The 20470-nt window shown below is 40.1% G+C and overlaps 1 pseudogene; it reads right to left on the bottom strand.

Annotated features, from left to right (window-relative positions):
- Positions 1-4269: 4269 nt before the first annotated feature.
- On the bottom strand, positions 4270-13345 carry LOC145505575 (C-reactive protein-like; annotated as a pseudogene).
- Between the last annotated feature and the right edge of the window lie 7125 nt (positions 13346-20470).

The following is a 20470-nucleotide window of genomic DNA, read 5'->3' as shown; positions in this document are numbered from 1 at the left end:
AGAAGTTTGATCTGATGCTTCTTCCTCTAACATCCCACTTCCTTTCTCTCTGTTCTTTTGAAGCAAGCTGACTGCTGAGCTGTGAAAGGTGAAGCCAACTGCTCACACTAACCCTGCTCCTTTTACTCACTGTAGAACAACACAGAACAGATCTCAGTACCTCCCTTTCCTTTCCTACTTACTTTTGTTTTGACTATAAAATAAAGTCTGTCCTTTAAGCTGATTTCATTCTCCCTGAGTTTCTGATCTCCTAAAAATCCAACATTTCTGACCACACGTGAAATTCTGAAGCCCCCTCACCCTTCACTGTCACCCACATTCTGTTGCAGGAAGGGGGACTCTTTCCAGCGCCCAAGAGTGGATTTGTCTAACACTCAGAAATGAATTGTCCAAGAAGACACTCATGCTCACAAGGCAAGAGATTTTATTGGGAAGGGGCACTCGGGCAGAATACAGGAGGGTAAGGGAACCTAGGAGGACTGCTCTGCCATGTGGCTCACAGTCTCGGGTTTATGGTGATGGGATTAGTTTCTGGGTTTTCTCTGGACTGTCATTTGGACTCAGGGTTCTTCCTGGTGGCTCATGCATCACTCTGCCAGGATAGATTACAGCAAGAAGGATGCTGGGAGGTGGTAGGGCACATGGAGTCTCCTTTTGACCTTTCCTGAACTCTCCCAGTTGGTGGTGGCTTGTTAGTTCTGTGTTCCTTACTGGGACCTCTTGTGGTAAAACAACTTGCACAAATGGTTACTATGGTGACTGGCCAGGCTGGGTGGTTTCAGTCAGAGTGTTTTCCCTAACAATTCCACTGCAGAGCAAACCTATTCCCTATAGTCACAAGCATCCAAGGCGCAGATCTTTCAAAGGTTCCCCCTTTTCCTTAAGTTTGTGATAATTTCCATTTTTTTTCTCCACCACAAGCTGACAAACTGTTCACAGAGTCAGAGTCTTCCTTCTTCTGTATTTATTCAATGATGAATCCCTTCAACCTGCTAGATCTCTAATCCAGACCCTGGGTCTTTGAAATCCAATTAGAAACTGACCAGGACCCTATGAAGCTCCTGGCCTTTAAAACAGTTGCTAATCAGGGAAGGGGAAGGCAGAGACAGCAAGGAGCAGCCAAGAAACAATCGTGCTGTCTTGGGTCAGGATCCTAGTTCTGCCTTGAGGGATACATATAACAGTATCTTTGAGCTCTCTGTGGGCTTCCCTGATAGCTCAGTTGGTGAAGAATCCACCTGCAATGCAGGAGACTCTGATTCGATTCCTGGGTCAGGAAGATCTGCTGGAGAAGGGATAAGCTACCCACTCCAGTATTCTTGGGCTTCTCTTGTGGCTCAGCTGGTAAAGAATCTGCCTGCAATGCAGGAGACCTGGGTTGGATCCCTGGGTTGGGGAGATACCCTGGAGAACAGAAAAGCTACCCACTCCAGTATTCTGGCCTGAAGAATTCCATGGAGTGTATAGTCCATGAGGTCACAAAGACTCGGACGCAACTGAAAGACTTTCACTTCACTTCACTTGAGCTCTCTATGGAACTAAAACCACCAACAAATGGAAGATGTTAGCATTATTCATTCTAGAAAAAGTCAGAGTTTGATAACTTTGAGAAGTTCATCAAGAGACCACCTGAAACCAGATTTAAAAAGTGCAAGTCCTATATACCCTAATCCTTATCAGCAGCTCTGCACTTGAACTATTGCCATAAAACTCCTCATCAAGTCTGCACGAGTTAGGACACACAGTTTTAAGGAGCACAAGCCCACCATGTTCCTCTTTGCCTGGAAAAGCAATAAAGCTATTCTTTTCTACTTCACCCAAAACTCTGTCTCTGAGATTTACTTCAGTGTTGGACTACAGAGGCCAGATTCAACTACAACCCTGTCCCTAAAGTTCACAGACCCTCTCTGCTGTCTTGTGAGAGGTTGTCCATTATTCTGCTCAAGCATGAAGTCCGCTCAGCCCCACTTCCTACTGTTTGTATATTGTTCATTCACTGTCATGTCCAACTCTCTGGGACCCCATGGACTACAGCACTCCAGGTTTCCTTGTCCTTCACTATCTCCCTGAGTTTGCTCAAACTCATGCCATTGAGTCAGTGATACCATCCAACCACCTCATCCTCTGTAACCCCCTTCTCCTCCTGCCCTCAATCTTTCCCTTTTCAGGGTCTTTTCCAATGAGTCAGCTCTTTGCATCAGGTGGCCAAAGTATTGGAGCTTCAGCTTCAGCATCAGTCCTTCAAATGAATATTCAGAGTTGATTTCCTTTAGGACTGACTGGTTTGATCTATAGATCTGATTATAGGTGTGGAACCACAAAATATAGAGCTGTCAATAGAGAAGCTTCTCTCTGTCTTCATGCTCCTGTTAGAGCTCTGAAAGGACAATCTCATCTCTTTCCCTGTGTGCTCTGAAGGAATTGAGCAATAAACATAGGACTCAGGAGGGATCACAACATCAGCCGTGGCTGGTGTTAGGGAAGGGGAAAAGTTCCCTCTACCCTTTTAAGTTCTGGCTGGTCTAAAAATTAAATTGGCATAGACAAATTAACAGGAGAAAACCAAATTTAATTGTGTATGAATGAAGGTCCCATAAGAAAAATGAGGCACAAGGATTAGTTAGGGAATTGTGGCTTATAAGCCACTGAAAGAAGGAGAATAGGGTAGGAATTAGAGCCTTCAAAGGGGAAAAGGGTAGTTCACATAGAGATAGAAAAACAAATGTTTGCTATGCCATACAGAGACAATGGGACACAATGAGGGCTTTGGTCTCTAAGCCCTGCCAAGTTGCCCCTACTGAAACAGAAGGGAAGGGCGCAGAGCACAATTAGAAGAATAACATAACTTGAGGACATGACATAAACTGATTAGAACCAAATAGGTCCAAGATGGTGGATGAGTCAACTTCCAGTAGACCTTGAGCCTCAGCATACACTAATTGTAACATGTCAACAAGCTAAGGGACACATTCACCAGCATCATGATGGTTCTGAGGCTCACCATCAAAGATCAAAAAGTAGGCATGGGCTCAATTCCTAGAAACCTCTGCCCCTTCCCTGAAATAGTTGAAATAATCCTCTCACTCATAAGCCTATGAGATAACCAAGCCCATGAACACTAATCACACCATATTTCAGGCCCTTTTGCCTTCTGAGATGGCCCACACTCTGTGGAGTTTGTTTTTCTCTAAATAAATCCATTTCTTACCTATCAGTTTGTTTCTCACCGAATTCTTTCTGTTCTGAGGCACAAAAGAACCTGAGCCTCAGTAAGTCCAGACACCAGGTGAGTGATTCTAATTAAAAGACCATGGGTTCAAGTCCCAATCTAAGATGATGATTTTGGCCATTTTGGCAAGTTACTAAATTTTTCAAGTTTTTCCTATGTATAAATTAAATTTTTGTTTTGTTTTCTCCTGTTAATTTGTCTAATGTCAATTTAACTCTTAGGCCAACAAGAAGAGCCTAGAGGCATGGAGGAAAAATTATTCCTCCTCAACACAAATATGAAGAATAGGTTTGAAGAAATAAAAGCTCAAAATGTAAGGATGAAGGACACACATAAAAGTAAACTGCATGATAATAAACAAGAAGAAAAAATAATGGAAATTTCACATAATAAAAATTGGTGATCCTGAAGAAAAAATAGAACAAATTAAACAAAAACAACAACAAAAATGTCTTTTTCAGTTTTTGAATTTTCAAATTGAAAGGATTAAAGAATTAAAGATGATTCTAATATTTAATGACCACATCCTGATGGTAGAAGCAGAATGCTGGAAAAATTCTATTCCTGTATTCTGTATATAATTTAATAAAACACAATAGATGGGCTTGGTGTTCTTATAAAAAGGAAATGAAAATACTGGCAGGACTACAGTTAAACACACTCAGTCTTTTAGGAGAAAAGAGTCAGCCCACTTGCTCTTAAACAATGATTAAAATTCAGTGGCTCTCAACCTCCCCTGAAAGCTGGAATTACTTGAAGAGCTTTAATAAACACTGATGTTTGGGTCCCACACCTGCCTCCCAATTCAGGTATAATTAGCTTGGGTATGGCTTGGTAATTCTAATGTGGAACCATGTTTAAGACCCTTTTCTCAGCACTATCCCATGTACTGATAGAAAAAGAGTGTTGAAAGGAGAAGGAAATACATTCCCCCAGGGCACAAGGGGCCAGTGTACAGATCAGTAAAACATCAGAGCCAGAAACAAGGGAAACTAAGGTGTAATCCTCAGAAGGCATCTTCCGCGATTAGCAAAAGGGCCTCAGGGCCATAGCTGGCATTTGACTAACATGTCACCTGTTTTTCTTTTTTTACTTGAGCACCTGCCAGTTAAGGATGTTAGGACTGAAGGTCTCACCAGCATAGACACTGCTAAGCTCTTCTGGCAACAGCACAAAGTCTTGCATGTTCAAATCTCCAATGTCTCCCACCAAACACTGGGTTTTATCAAAGCTCCCAGTGAACACATACTGCTCCTTCCCCAGGATGATGCTGGCCTTTGCCCCCAAAGAGGTTCCCTCCTCCAGACTCCTGCTCACCATGGGCTTCCCATCCACCCAGAGCCCTGTGATCTCAGAGGCAACCTCCTAGATCATACAGAAGTGCTTTGGTGTAGGAGAACCCTCAGGAGACTTGAAAAAGATGTCAGCTCCTCCCACGATACACTGTACCTGCCAGTCCCTCATTATGTTGAAGAGGAGAATCTCATTATGCTGTTTTCTTGTGGTGTAAGAGAAGAGGCTATAGTTGAAGGTCAGATCAGTATAGATGTGCAGGCACACGTGAAGGCCTGGAGTGGTTGAGTTAAGTGTGCAGTCAGCATCATGTAGGAATTATCAGACTCTTTGGGGAACACAAAGTCCTTTGTGTGCATATCTGTAGGGTGAAAAGACAGAGAAGGGAAACATAAACAGTGGAGTTTTGTTAAAAATCAAAATTCAACTGAGTAAATCTAAAGATATAATTGTCATTATTCAGTGATCCATGAACTGGGCAACACCCCGTCTAGCAGATAGAAAGGAATTTCAAAGAGCTGTACAAAATGAAAGACTTTTATAGACAGAAGAGAATGGGAAGTGAACTTTTCAGCAAAGAGTGGGTTATTTCAGTGGGCTATTTAGCAAAGACCTATGACAAGGTCACCTTCTTATGGGGAAAAAAAGGTGTCTTATTAGGTAGATTACCTCATTAGAGAGGCCAGGTAATTCCAGACTGACAAACTAATGTCACATTCCTGGGAGAGGCTGAAATTACAATTAGAATAGTTACTGCACTTTGACTTGCTAACATGGGGCTTAACACAAGTGACTCCGTTTCCAAACAGTTGTCGCTCTCTCCCTCTTTTTTTCTTAACAATTCCTCCCTTTTGATCAGCCTGAGATGTCTCCAGCTGGTATGCAGGACCAGAAGTCAAATGGAGCCTTCTGTGACTATGAGATGTGTACCTAAGGTTCAAGTCCCTGTATTTTGGCTGCCATTTGGGTGAGGAGGATCATGAGTCCCTTCCAAAGAGATTCAAGGGCAATCTTTTTTCTCAGTGATTCCAAATCAGAATAGGAGAAAATGGAAACATTTTTTGGAGATTTATAGACAAATTCGTTAGGAAAATAGAAGAATTCAGGACCCAGTCCAACTTGTAGATATATAACAAAATCTCATAGACAATCAACAGGATTAGAACTTAATATCTACAAATGTGCACACTAACTTTTTTCTCTATAATCATTCCCATTTTTATTTTATAATCATTTTATAATCACCCCCATTTTTAAAAATCAAAGATAACCACAGTAAAACTGATTTATTTGCACTAAATTTGGCCTTTGTTGTTGTTGTTCAGTCACTAAGTCATGTCCAACTTTTTGAGACCCCATGGATTGCAGCACACCAGGCTTCCCTATCCTTCACTATCTCCTGGAGTTTGCTCAAACACATGTCCATTGAGTCAATGATGCCATCTAACTATCACATCCTCTCTCCCCTGCTTCTCCTCCTGTCCTCAGTCTTTTCTGATTATTTACATAAATGCAGCAAGGATAGTGATTGACCATGCAAGCTCTTTTGAAGACTGCTCTGTTGAAACTTGAGTAAAATACCAGGCCATTTTCCCAAGGGACTTTGTTGACTCCAGAAAGTAAACCTTAATTCCTTAAAACTGATGGTCATCTGAATAGCCAAAGCAATCTTGAGAAAGAACGATGGAGCTGGAGGAATCAACCTCCCTGGCTTCAGACTATCCTACAAAGCTACAGCCATCAAGACTGTATGGTAGTAGCACAGAAACAGAAATATAGATCAATGGAACAACATAGAAAGTCCAGAGATAAATCCATGCACCTATAGGCACCTTATCTTTAACAAAGGAGACAAAAATATACAATGGAGAAAAGACAGTCTCTTCAATAAATGGTGCTGGGAAAACTGGTCAGCTATGTATAAAATATTGAAATTAGAACACTGCTTACCTCTATACACAAAAAAATAATCTCAAAATGGATTAAAGACTTAAATGTAATGCCAAAAACTATAAAACTCTTAGAGAAAAACATAGACAGAACACTCTTTGACATAAATCACAGCAAGATCTTCTATTGCCCACCTCCTAGAGTAATGGAAATAAAAACAAAAATAAATGAATGGGACCTAACTGAACCCAAAAACTTGCATGATGAAGGAAACTATAAGAAAAGTGAAAAGACAGTTTTTAGAATGGGAGAAAATAATAGCAAAGGAAAAACTGACAAAGGATTAACCTTCAAAATATACAAGCAGCTCATGGAGTTCAATACCAGAAAAACAAACAACCCTGTCAAAAAGTGGGAAGATGACCTAAACAGACATTTCTCCAAAGAAGACATACAGATGGCTAATATACACATGAAAAGATGTTCAACATCACTCATTATTAGTGATATGCAAGTCAAAACTACAATGAGGTATCATCTCACACTGGTCAGAATGTCCATCATCAAAAAGTCTACAAACAATAAACACTGGAGAGGGTGTGGAGTAAAAGGAACCCTGTTGTGCTGTTAGTGGGAATGTAAATTGATACAACCACTATAGAGAACACTATGGAGATTTCTTAAAAAATATTAGGAATAAAACTACCATATCACCCAAAATTCCCACTACTGGGCAGATAGTCTGCAGACATCATAATCGAAAGAGACATGTGTACCCCAATGTTCATTGCAGTACTGTTTACAATAGCTAAGATATGGAAGCAACCTAGATGTCCATCAACAGATGAGTGGAAAAAGAAGTTATGGTGCATATACACAATGGACTATTACTCAGCTATAAAAAGGATGCATTTGAATCAGTTCTAATGAGAGAGATGAGTCTAAAGCCTATTATACAGAGTGAAGTAAGTCAGAAAGAGAAAGACAAATATATCAACACATATATATGGAATCTAAAAAGATAATACTGATGATCCTACTTGCAGGGCAGCAAAGAAAACACAAACATAAAGAACAGACTTTTGGACACAGTGGGGAAGCAGAGGGTGGGGTGATTTAAGAGAGTAGCATTGAAACATATACATTACCGTATGTAAAACAGATATCCATTGGGAATTTGCTATATGAGGCTGGGAACCCAAAGCTGGTGCTTTGTGACAACCTAGAAGGAGGGACTAGGGAGCGAGGTTCAAGAAGGAGGGGACATATGTGTAGTTACAACTGATTCATGTTGATGTATGGCAGAAACTATCATATCATTGTGAATATTTCAATGAATTGAATATTTCAATGTTTCAATATTCCAGCAATATTTCAAACAAAAAAATTATAATCATCCTCCTTAATTCATTCAGTCCTATGTAATTAATATTCGTTTGCTCAAATCCAGCTTTTCCATTAGTTCTGTAAATTTTTACTCAACTCAATTTTATGGTCTTAAAGCTATCAGAAACCTGTACTTGTCAAAGCCCTTTCCAATAATCTTCTTGAAGACAAAGCACATTTGAAGAAACACTTTTGCAAAAGCATCTGAGTAAAACAATAACTGTCTGTAAATGATAAAAAACTTTAAAATGCCCATCATTAAAGATCTGTTGAGAGCTCATTTTAATGGTATTGATAAGGAAATTTGCATATTTCTGTGACATAAAATGTTTTAAGATAGAAACTGGAGTTATGACCGATAATCATACCAGAATATGTCAGATTTCTAGGAATTTATCACAATTTTACAAAATTTATAACTTATGCAAATACAACATAAAGAAGGGTTAGTACTACTTATTTGACATATCATTTAATATATCAAATAAACTAAATTGTTTAACATTTCCTTTTATACGAAGAGAGAACAAGTGTTTTAAAAGTTTGAGGGGACCTGTAATATCCCAAAGTTAGTTTGAGGTCAAAATGACTTCATTTAGAATTTGACCTGGGGGAAGTTTGTCAAAGATATCAAAAGATTTTCAAGTCCTTGGTCAAGCAGGATCATAGACCACTGTGAAAAAATACTATTATTTTAACAATAATAGCAATTAAAGACTTCAAAGGCAAATGCAGGAAGTTAAGTAATGGTAAAGAAAACTGTAGCTCTTTTACTAAAGAAGACTCAGCTTTCTTAACTAATCAAAAGACCCGATAAAGATAGCACAGGAAATTATTCTGATAAGACACAAAATCATTCTTTTCTAGGCAAATTACTTAAAAGGTAAGAAAAGAAAACTTTTACAATCTCTTATTAAGAGCAGAAAAATAGTTCAATAAAACTTTATTGTTTTCACAGAGGGGAAAAGCACATTCTAACTTTATAACTGCTTTCTTTTGATATTAAAATTTATTCACTAGAATACATTTCCACCTTAACCAGTCTCAACCATGCATAAAAACCCTTACGAGACTCCTTTTCCACAAACCTTATGCAACTTTCTTCTCTATTTATTTTTATTTCTCTGAAGATTATTTACTCATTTATTTGGTTGCACCAGGTCTTAGTTGTAGCATTCAGACCTTCAGTCTTCGTTGTGGCATGCGGGATCTAGTTCCCTGACCAGGGATTAAACCTGGGCCACCTGTACTGGGAGGGCAGAGGCACTCTGACAGCTTTTAACTGCCTGAGCCATGTTGACCAATTCTGTGGGTTTTTTCTTTCTTACTTTTATGCTTCTCATTAGCAATAGCCTTTACTTGCTAGACCCTGTACAGCTTAAGTCGATCTCAGTACGATCTGAAACCCAGACTAGTTTTTCAGCGGGACCTAGTCCGGCTCCCACACAGCCAAAGGCTTTGGCATAGTCAATAAAGCAGAAATAGATGTTTTTCTGGAACTCTCTTGCTTTTTTGATGATCCAGCGGATATCGGCAATTTGATCTCTGGTTCCTCTGCCTTTACTAAAACCAGCTTGAACATCTGGAAGTTCACAGTTCACATATTGCTGAAGCCTGGCTTGGAGAATTTTGAGCATTACTTTACTAGCATGTGAGATGAGTGCAATTGTGCGGTAGTTTGAGCATTCTTTGGCATTGCCTTTCTTTGGGATTGGAACGAAAACTGAACTTTTCCAGTCTTGTGACCACTGCTGAGTTTTCCAAATTCGCTGGCATATCGAGTGCAGCACTTTCACAGCATCATCTTTGAGGATTTGAAATAACTCAACTGGAATTCCATCACCTCCACTAGCTTTGTTCGTAGTGATGCTTTCTAAGGCCCACTTGACTTCACATTCCAGGATGTCTGGCTCTAGGTGAGTGATCACACCATCGTGATTATCTGGGTCGTGAAGATCTTTTTTGTACAGTTCTTCTGTGTATTCTTGCCACCTCTTCTTAATATCCTCTGCTTCTGTTAGGTCCATACCATTTCTGTCCTTTATCGAGCCTATCTTTGCATGAACTGTTCCTTTGGTATCTCTAATTTTCTTGAAGAGATCTCCAGTCTTTCCCAATCTGTTATTTTCCTCTATTTCTTTGCATTGGTCGCTGAGGAAGGCTTTCTTATCTCTCCTTGCTATTCTTTGGAACTCTGCATTCAAATGGAAATATCTTTCCTTTTCTCCTTTGCTTTTCGCTTCTCTTCTCTTCCCAGCTATCTGTAAGGCCTCCTCAGACAGCCATTTTGCTTTTTTGCATTTCTTTTCCATGGGGATTGTCTTGATCCCTGTCTCCTGTACAATGTCACGAACCTCCGTCCATAGTTCATCAGGCACTCTATCAGATCTAGTCCCTTAAATCTATTTGTCACTTCTACTGTATACTCATAAGGGATTTGATCTAGGTCATACCTGAATGGACTAGTGGTTTTCCCTACTTTCTTCAATTTAAGTCTGAATTTGGCAATAAGCAGTTCATGATCTGAGCCACAGTCTTCTCCCGGTCTTGTTTTTGCTGACTGTATAGACCTTCTCCATCTTTGGCTGCAAATAATATAATCAATCTGATTTCGGTGTTGACCATCTGTTGATGTCCACGTGTAGAGTCTTCTCTTGTGTTGTTGGAAGAGGGTGTTTGCTATGACCAGTGCGTTCTCTTGGCAAAACTCTATTAGCCTTTGTCCTGCTTCATTCTGTACTCCAAGGCCAAATTTGCCTGTTACGCCAGGTGTTTCTTGATTTCCTACTTTTGCATTCCAGTCCCCTATAATGAAAAGGACATCAGTTTTGGGTGTTAGTTCTAGAAGGTCTTGTAGGTGTTCATAGAACCGTTCAACTTCAACTTCTTCGGCATTACTGGCTGGGGCATAGACTTGGATTACTGTGATATTGAATGGTTTGCCTTGGAAATGAACAGAGATCATTCTATCGTTTTTGAGATTTCATCCAAGTATTGCCTTTCGGACTCTTTTGTTGACCATGATGGCTACTCCATTTCTTCTAAGGGATTCTTGCCCACGGTAGAAGATATAATGGTCATCTGAGTTAAATTCACCCATTCCAGTCCATCTTAGTTCACTGATTCCTAGAATGTCAACGTTCACTCTTGCCATCTCCTGTTTGACCAATTCCAATTTGCCTTGATTCATGGACCTAACATTCCAGGTTCCTATGCAATATTTCTCTTTACAGCATCGGACTTTGCGTCTATCACCGGTCACATCCACAGCTGGGTATCGTTTTTGCTTTGGCTCCATCCCATCATTCTTTCTGGAGTTATTTCTCCACTGATCTCCAGTAGCATACTGGGCACTCACTGACCTGAGGAGTTCATCCTTCAGTGTCCTATCTTTTTGCCTTTTCATACTGTTCATGGGGTTCTCAAGGCAAGAATACTAAAGTGGTTTGCCATGCCCTTCTCCAGTAGACCAAATTCTGTCAGACCTCTCCACCATGACCCATCCATCTGACCTGTCTCCATCTGACCTGTCTCTTGAGAAACCTGTATGCAGGTCAGGAAGCAACAGTTAGAACTGGACATGGAACAACAGACTGGTTCCAAATAGGACAAGGAGTACGTCAAGGCTGTATATTGTCACCCTGCTTATTTAATTTATATGCAGAATACATCATGAGAAATGCTGGGCTGGAAGAAACACAAGCTGGAATCAAGATTGCCGGGAGAAATATCAATAACCTCAGATATGCAGATGACACCACCCTTATGGCAGAAAGTGAAGAAGAACTAAAAAGCCTCTTGATGAAAGTGAAAGAGGAGAGTGAAAAAGTTGGCTTAAAGCTCAACGTTCAGAAAACTAAGATCATGGCATCCCGTCCCATCACTTCATGGGAAATAGATGGGGAAACAGTGAAAACAGTGTCAGACTTTATTTTTTTGGGCTCCAAAATCGCTGCTGATGGTGACTGCAGCCATGAAATTAAAAGACGCTTACTCCTTGGAAGGAAGGTTATGGCCAACCTAGATAACATATTGAAAAGCAGAGACATTACTTTGCCAACAAAAGTCCGCCTAGTCAAGGCTGTGGTTTTTCCAGTGGTCATGTATGGATGTGAGAGTTGGACGGTGAAGAAAGCTGAGCACTGAAGAATTGATGCTTTTGAACTGTGGTATTGGAGAAGACTCTTGAGAGACCCTTGGACTGCAAGGAGATCCAATCAATCCATCCTAAAGGAGATCAATCCTGGGTGTTCATTGGAAGGACTGATGTTGAAGCTGAAACTCCAATACTTTGGCCACCTGATGCGAAGAGTTGACTCGTTGGAAAAGACCCTAATGCTGGGTAGGATTGGGGGCAGGAGGAGAAGGGGACGAGGAGAAGGGGACGACAGAGGATGAGATGGTTGGATGGCATCACCGACTCGATGGACATGGGTTTGGGTAGACTCTGGGAGTTGGTGATGGACAGAGAGGTCTAACATGCTGCAATTCACGGGGTCGCAAAGAGTTGGACACGACTGAGCGACTGAACTGAACTGAGTCCTGCTCCAGCTGTTAACCTGATGTGGAATTTGTGTGGTGGATAACGAACTGAATCAGCAGGTCCCCAACTATGAATTGCAGACTGAGGTTCCACACAATGGAGAACTCCAGACTGAGCCATCGATCATTCCCAACATGGAATCTGAGGACAGAACCAAGGGCTGAGATTTCAAATCAAATAGGGAACTGACTTGCAAGCCAATCAGACCAGGAGCTTGATACAAAGAAAGCAGAGCTCAGAACATAGAGCAACTTGCCCAGGGCCCCATTGAAGATGACTGAACCAAAAAACCTCCAAGGAGACCACACCCGTGTCTCTTGTTTCAAAAACTCTTGAAAGAAATCTTTGAAGTCTGTCACTGCCTCCAAATCTGCTAAATTAACTGAATAAATGGAAAGATCTAATTAATTGCCTTTAATTCAATGATTCATGAAGCAGGCAACCTCCCATCTAACAGATAGAAAGGAATTTCGAGGAGCTTATCCAAATAAAAGCTTTTTACAGGCAGAAACCAGTAAGAAGCAGAAGTTTCTAGCAAAGAGTGGATTATTTCAGGCAAGGTCACATTTCTATGGGGGAAGGAAAGGGTTTAATTGGGTGGATTATCTCATTAATCCTGATCATGTAATTTCAGATTGACTGGTGAAAGGTCACATTTTGGGGAGAGGCTGAAGCTGCAGTTAGGTCAGGTATTAGGTCTTGGTTTGCTGACTTGGGGCTTAACACAACTGACTCCATCTTGGGCCTGTTGTGTCTTTTCTCTTTGTTAGGCCACAAAGGTGCATTCTTTTACTATGTACAAGAGATTGGACTTAAAAACTGCAGACTGCCCTCTTTGCCACATCACAATCCCTCCCCAATTCTGGCTATTTTCCCTAACTTGGCTTTGCACAGACAGCCCTGATACAAGAGCCCAGCTACTACCTGAAGCAGCACCTACCTACCTGAGAAAAAGCACTGAGGAGGAAAATGATGACCAGGAAACATGGTGACAACTTCTCCATGTTCCTTCCCTGCAGTCACTGTGCCCAGAATCTGGATTATCCTCCTGGAAAGAGCAGCATCAGTTGGGCTATCTGGGGCTTGGGTGTCTGAGATCCCTCTGACTCAGGTCTTTCCCCTTTGACTTTCTATGTGCAATAGTCAGATTGTCTCAGCTGATGGGTAAATGATTTTCCAAAATTGCTCCTTGGAACCATAAATCAAAGCTCTAAGAGCAAATAAACCAATACAAATCACAAAATGGGAGAGCAACATGGGTTATTTATTAGCGACTCCGTGGTGCCTACTGGAGCTCCAACAGCTCTGCATTGCAGTGTTTTGTGAATTAAAACAGTCACATCTTGTAAATCCATTCTAGAGAAATGTTGCTAAAAATTTGGGGGTGGGGAGACATTTTACTCACAAAGGCGACCATAGGACCACTTAGGATCATGAAAAATTAGAAAACTAAGGCATGTTTAAGGAAACGGTATACATGTACAATCACTAAATAGAATGGATAGTTGTTTAAAGTATTGGTTGTGAACTTTATCCTACAACATGCAAGAAATGCTTATAATAGTATAATATGGGAAAAATAACATATATTTTTTTATATACAATTTTTTAAATGAAGTAACTAGTTCAGAAAAAAATCTAATAGAAATAACCCCCTTAAAAAAATGTGCCCTTATCATGGTAATGAAATTATGAAGAATACGTTTCTTTCATTAACATTTTCACAATATAGTTATATGGCTTATAAAATAAAGTGCATGTGTGTGTGTGTATGTGCGTGGGTGTGTGTGTGCACACGTGTGTGTGTAATTAAGAAGCAAGGAAAGAGAGAACAAAATAAAGAGAAGTAGCCCTTGAAGCTTCAGAAGCTACTGTTTCATTTTATGAATAAGATACCCAGCTTGTGGCTATTTGACCTTAATCCCAAAACTTTATAATTTCACATAGAAAGAATCATAAGTATATTCATCATGAGTTTTCCCATTGCTAGTCAATAAGAACAGCAAACCACTTCAGTATTCTTGCCTTGAGAAACCCATGAACAGTATGAACAGCCAAAAAGATATGACCCTGCAAGGTGAACTCTCCAGGTCAGTAGGTGCCCAATATGCTACAGGAGAAAAGGGAAGAAATAACTCTAGAACGAATGAAGAGATGGAACCAAAGCAAAAACAAGACCCAGTTGTGAATGTGACTGGTGATGGAAGTCAAGTCCAATGCTGTGAAGAGCAATATTGCATAGGAACCTGGAATGTTAGGTCCATGAATCAAGGTAAATTAGAAGTGGACAAACATGAGATGGCAAGAGTGAACATCGACATTTTAGGAATCAGTGAACTAAAATGGACTGGAATGGGTGAATTTGATTCAGATGACCATTATATCTACTACTGTGGGCAAGAATCCCTTAGAAGAAATGGAGTAGCCATCATAGTCAACAAAAGAGTCCAAAATGCAGTACTTGGATGCAATCTCAAAAATGACAGAATGATCTCTGTTCATTTCCAAAGCAAACCATTCAATATCACAGTAATCCAAGTCTATGTCCCACTAGTAATGCTGAAGAAGCTGAAATTCAATGGTTCTATGAAGACCTACAAGACCTTCTAGAACTAACAACCAAAAAAGATATCTTTTTCATAAGGGACTGGAATGCAAAAGTAGGAAGTCAAGAGATACCTGGAGTAACAGCAAATTTGGCCTTGGAGTACAGAATGAAGCAGGGCAGAGGATAATAGAGTTTTGCCAAGAGAACGCACTGGTCATAGCAAACACCCTCTTTCAACAACACCAAAGAAGACTCTATACATGGACATCACCAGATGGTCAATACCAAAATCAAATTGATTATAGTCATTGCAGCCAAAGATGGAGAAGCTCTATAGAGTGAGCAAAAACAAGACCAGGAGCTGACTGTGGCTCAGATCATGAACTCCTTACTGCCAAATTCAGACTTAAATTAAAGAAAGTAGGGAAAACTACTAGACCATTCACATATGGCCTAAATCAAATCCTTTATGATTATACAGTGGAAGTGACAAATAGACTCAAGGGATTAGATCTGATAGAGTGCTGAAGAACTGTGGATGGAGGTTCATGACACTGTACAGGAGGCAGTGATCAAAACCATCCCTAAGAAAAAGAAATGGGAATAGGCAAAATGGTTGTCTGAGAAGGCCTTACAAATAGCTGAGAAAAGAAGACAAGCAAAAAGCCAAGGAGAAAAGGAAAGATATACCCATTTGAATGCAGAGTTTCAAATAATAGCAAGGTGAGATAAGAAAGCCTTCCTCAGTGGTCAATGCAAAGAAATAGAGGAAAACAATAGAAAGGGAAAGACTAGAGATCTCTTCAAGAAAATAAGAGACACCAAGGGAACATTTCATGCAAAGATGGGCACAATAAAGGACAAAAACAGTATGGACCTAACAGAAGTAGAAGATACTAAGAAGAGGTGGCAAGAATACACAGAACTATACAAAAAAAGATCGGCATGACCCAGATACCCACAATGGTGTGATCACTCGCATAAAGCCAGACATCCTGGAATGTGAAGTCAAGTGGGCCTTAGGAAGCATCACTATGAACAAAGCTAGTGGAGGTGATGGAATTCCAGTTGAGCTATTTCAAATCCTAAAAGATGATGTTATGAAAGTGCTGCACTCAATATGCCAGCTAATTTAGAAAACTCACCAGTGGCCACATTTTCATTCCAATCCCAAAGAAGGGCAATGCCAAAGAATGTTCAAACTACCTCAAAATTGCACTTCTCTCACACACTAGCAAAGTAATGCTCATAATTCTCCAAGCCAGGCTTCAACAGTATGTGAACTATAAACTTTCATATATGCAAGCTGGATTTAGAAAAGGCAGAGGAACCAGAGATCAAATTGCCAACATCTGCTGGATCATCAAAAAAGCAAGAGAGTTCCAGAAAAACATCTACTTCTGCTTTATTGACTATGCCAAAGCCTTTGACTGTGTGGATCACAATAAACTGTGGAAAATTCTGAAAGAGATGGGAATACCAGACCATCTTACCTGTCTCCTGAGAAATCTGTATGCAGGTCAGGAAGCAACAGTTAGAACTGGTCATGGAACAACAGACTGGTTCCAAATTGGGAAAGGAATACATCAAGGCTGTATATTGTCACCCTGCTTATTTAACTTATATGCAGAGTACATCATGCAAAATGCCAGGCTGGATGAAGCACAAGGTGGAATTAAGATTGCTGGGAGAAAGATCAATAACCTCAGATATGTGGATGACACCACCCTTATGGCAGAAAGTGAAGAGGAACCAAAGAGCCTCTTGATGAAAGAGAAGAGTGAAAAAGCTAGCTGAAAACTCAACATTAAGAAAACTAAGATCATGGCATCTGGTCCCATCACTTCATGGGAAATAGATGGGGAAACAATGGAAACAGTCACAAACTATTTACTTGGACTCCAAAATCACTACAGATGGTGACTGCAGCCATGAATTAAAAGACTCTTGCTCCTTCGAAGAAAAGCTGTGACCAACCTAGACAGCATATTAAAAAGCAGAGACATGTCAATGTATGGGAAAAACTATTACAATATTGTAAAGTAATTAGCCCCCAACTAAAATAAATAAATTTATAAAATTAAAAAAAATAAATAAATAAAAAGCAGAGACATTACTATGCCAACAAAAGTCCATCTAGTCAAAGCTATGGTTTTTCCAGTACTCATGCATGGATGTGAGAGTTGGACTATAAAGAAAGCTGAGCCCCAAAGAATTGATGCTTTTGAATTGTGGTGTTGGAGAAGACTCTTGAGAGTCTCTTGGACTGCAAGGAGATCCAACCAGTTCATCCTAAAGGAAATCAGTCCTGAATATTCATTGGAAGGACTGATGCTGAAGCTGGAACTCCAATACTTTGGCCACGTGATGCAAAGAACTCACTCATTGGAAAAAAACCCGATGCTGGGAAAGACTGAAGGCAGGAGGAGAAGGGGACGACAGAGGACGAGATGGTTGGATGGCATCACCAACTTGATGGACATGAGTTTGAGCAAGCTCTAGGAGTTGGTGATTCACAGGGAAGCCTGGCGTGCTGCAGTCAGGGCAACACAGAGTCAGAGTGAGTGAACGACTGAACTGAACTGAAGTCAATGAGAAATCGATATTAGACATTATTTCTTATTTGACTGGCAGAAGTGACATGTGGGTAGCATATTCTAAACTCACAACAGAAAAGAACTATTACAAATGACAGTACATTTCTGGAAAGTTTCTCTTCTAATGATGTATTAGTTACATTTTCCTTTTAATTACCCTTTCTCAAACTCTTTGCATATTATTTTTAAAATGTAAATCTTACTTAAAGTAATTGCTTCAAAAGCTTCTCTCTTATTCCAAACATTTGTCCATTTAAAGATTTATGCATACTTTGAACAGAAATTACAGGTAAAAGATTAGGACAGAGAAGGAAAGTGTTTTTCAAGTACCTAAACTGCCTTCTCATGAGCATTGGATTTCCCAGGTTCAGTCAAAAGAAGGCAGCTGCAAGTATGATGGCAGAACTCTGGAAATGTTATTGATTTCAAGGAGCTCACCAGATTATCAGATCTGTGTCCATAATGGATATTCTGAACAAGGCTTAAAATTGAAAACGAGAGAGAGCTAGAGGGACATAAAAATAGGTAGAGTGAGAGCTATAGAAATAGAAAGAGAATAGAAAGAAAAAGGAAGACAGAATTTGAGAGACCTTCCTGTGAACCATTTCACAAGCCACCCCTAGTTCCAGGAATCTGCCCAAGCAACATGGGACAGAATCTTGGGTGAACTTTACCAGAAGAGAGGTGTGTGCAATAGACCAGATTGCCTTGTGACATTTTCCTTGTTCAGATATGTTTGCTTGGGTGTCTTCTCTTATCTTTTACAGCTCACGATACTCCCATGAAAATTTTTAAGAATCTCAGCTTTTCTAGACATCTTGGCACTTTGGTTTCTCCCTGATTTAAAGCCCCAGTACATCAGAAAAACACTTCATTGTAGAGACTCCCAAGTATCAACTGGGGATAAAGAAAATCACTGTAAGACAAACAATGTTTGTTATCTTGCTACCACAGTGCAGCTTTATTGAATAAATAAGAGCATGGTAAATATACACCTACCAGTTTGTTTAATCCTCAAGGACCTATAACTCTAGATTCCAGTGTTTAAAGAGAAAGTTTGGTGTGCCCCCACAATTCAATCTGAAATCACTATAACATGGGGAAAAGAGAGAGCAAGGGGCATGTCAGAAACAACCATAGATCCAGTCAGAGACAAGAGTAGTCTTTTCAAAGCTACCACTCAGCCTAGAACAGTGGTTTCCCAGCCCCCACTGTTGGAGACTTGGGTGCACATTGTAACTAACTAAGGAGCTTCAAAAATACTAATGTCTGTATACCTAGACAAAACTATAATTCAAAAATGTACATGTACCCCTGTGGTCCTAGCAGCACTATTCACGATAGTCAAGACATGAATATAAGCTAAATGTCCACCAATAGATGAATGGATGAAGAAGATGTGGTACATATATACAATGGAATATTACTCAGCCATAAAAAGAACAAAACAATGCCATTTGCAGCAATATGGATGCAACTAGAGATTATCATTATCACTAAGTGAAGTCAGAAAAAGAAAGACAAATGCCACATGAGAGCACTTATATATGAAATCTAAAATATGCCACAAATACACCTATCTACAAAACAGAAGCAGACACAGAGCACAGACTTGTGGTTGCCAAGGAGGAGGGAGTGGGGGAGAGAAGGACTGGGAGTTTGGGATTAGCAGATGTAAGCTATTATATATGGGACAGATAAACAACAAGGCTTTACAGTATAGTGTGCAAGCCCGTTAAGTCATTTCAGTTGTGTCCAACTCTGTGTAACCCTATAGACTGTAGCCTCCAGGTTCTTCTGTCCATGGGATTCTCCAGGCAAGAATACTGGAGTGGGTTGCCATGCCCTCCTCCAGGGGATCTTCCTGACCCAGGGATCAAACTCACATCTCCTATGGCTCCTGCATTGGCAGGTGAGTTCTTTACTACTAGCACCAACTGGGAAGCCCTACTGTATAGCACAGGGAACTACATTCAATACCCTGTGATAAGCCATAATGGAAAAGAATATATAAAAAAAGAATGTCTATATGTATATAACTGAGTCACTTTGCTGTACAGCAGAGATTGACTGACACAACACTGTAAATCCACTATACTGAAGTTAAAAAGAATAAAAAAATTTAAAAAATACTGATGCCTGGATCTCATCACCAGAGAACCTACTGTAATAATATGGGATGTGACCTGGGAAACTGGATTTTTAAAAGCTCCCCAAGTGATTATAATATTAACATCTAAATTTGGAAAAGTGCTGGCCTAGAGAATTTCTCAGATGATTCCATGCCTTTAATGAATACTTCCTAGACCATGAAATGATGTCTAAGGGCACAACTAACAGTGGAAAAGATGGGGGCTTCCAAGTCAAAGAAGAGCTTTGACAACGTGTCAAGGGCTTTTGTTTTTATTCAGTCACTAAGTTGTGGCCAACTCTCTGCAACTTTATTGGCTGTAGCACATCAGGCTCTTCTGTCCTCCACTGTCTCCCAGAGTTTGCTCAAACTCACGTGCATTGAGTCGGTGATGCTATCTAGCCATCTCATCCTGTGCTGCCTTTTTCCTTTTGCCTTCACTCTTTCCCAGCATCAGGGTCTTTTCAAATGAGTCAGCTCTTCACATCAGGTAGGCAAAATACTGGAGTTTCAGCTTCATCATCAGTCCTTCCAATGAATATTCAGGGTTGAATTCCTTTAGGATTGGTTGGTTGGATCTCCTTGCTGTCCAAGGGACTCTCAAGAGCCTTCTCCAAGACAATTCAAAAGCATAAATTCTCCGGCGATCAGTCTCGTTTATGGTCCAACTCTCACATCCATACATGACTAGAGGAAAAATCATGGTTTTGACTATATGGACCTTTGTTGGCAAAATGATGTCTGTGCTTTAATCTTTCTAATGTAATGTTGATGGTAAAGTTGAATAGGAATTTCATGTACAAAGCATTCTTGCAAACATATAAAATTAAAATGAAAAGTTGGGAGATTGCCA

This window comes from Giraffa tippelskirchi, chromosome 5, assembly GCF_054371585.1.
Source record: "Giraffa tippelskirchi isolate mGirTip1 chromosome 5, T2T-mGirTip1v1.2.pri, whole genome shotgun sequence".
Taxonomy (NCBI): domain Eukaryota; kingdom Metazoa; phylum Chordata; class Mammalia; order Artiodactyla; family Giraffidae; genus Giraffa; species Giraffa tippelskirchi.
The sequence above is the reverse complement of the archived record's forward strand: the minus strand, read 5'-3'. Positions and strand labels throughout refer to the sequence as shown.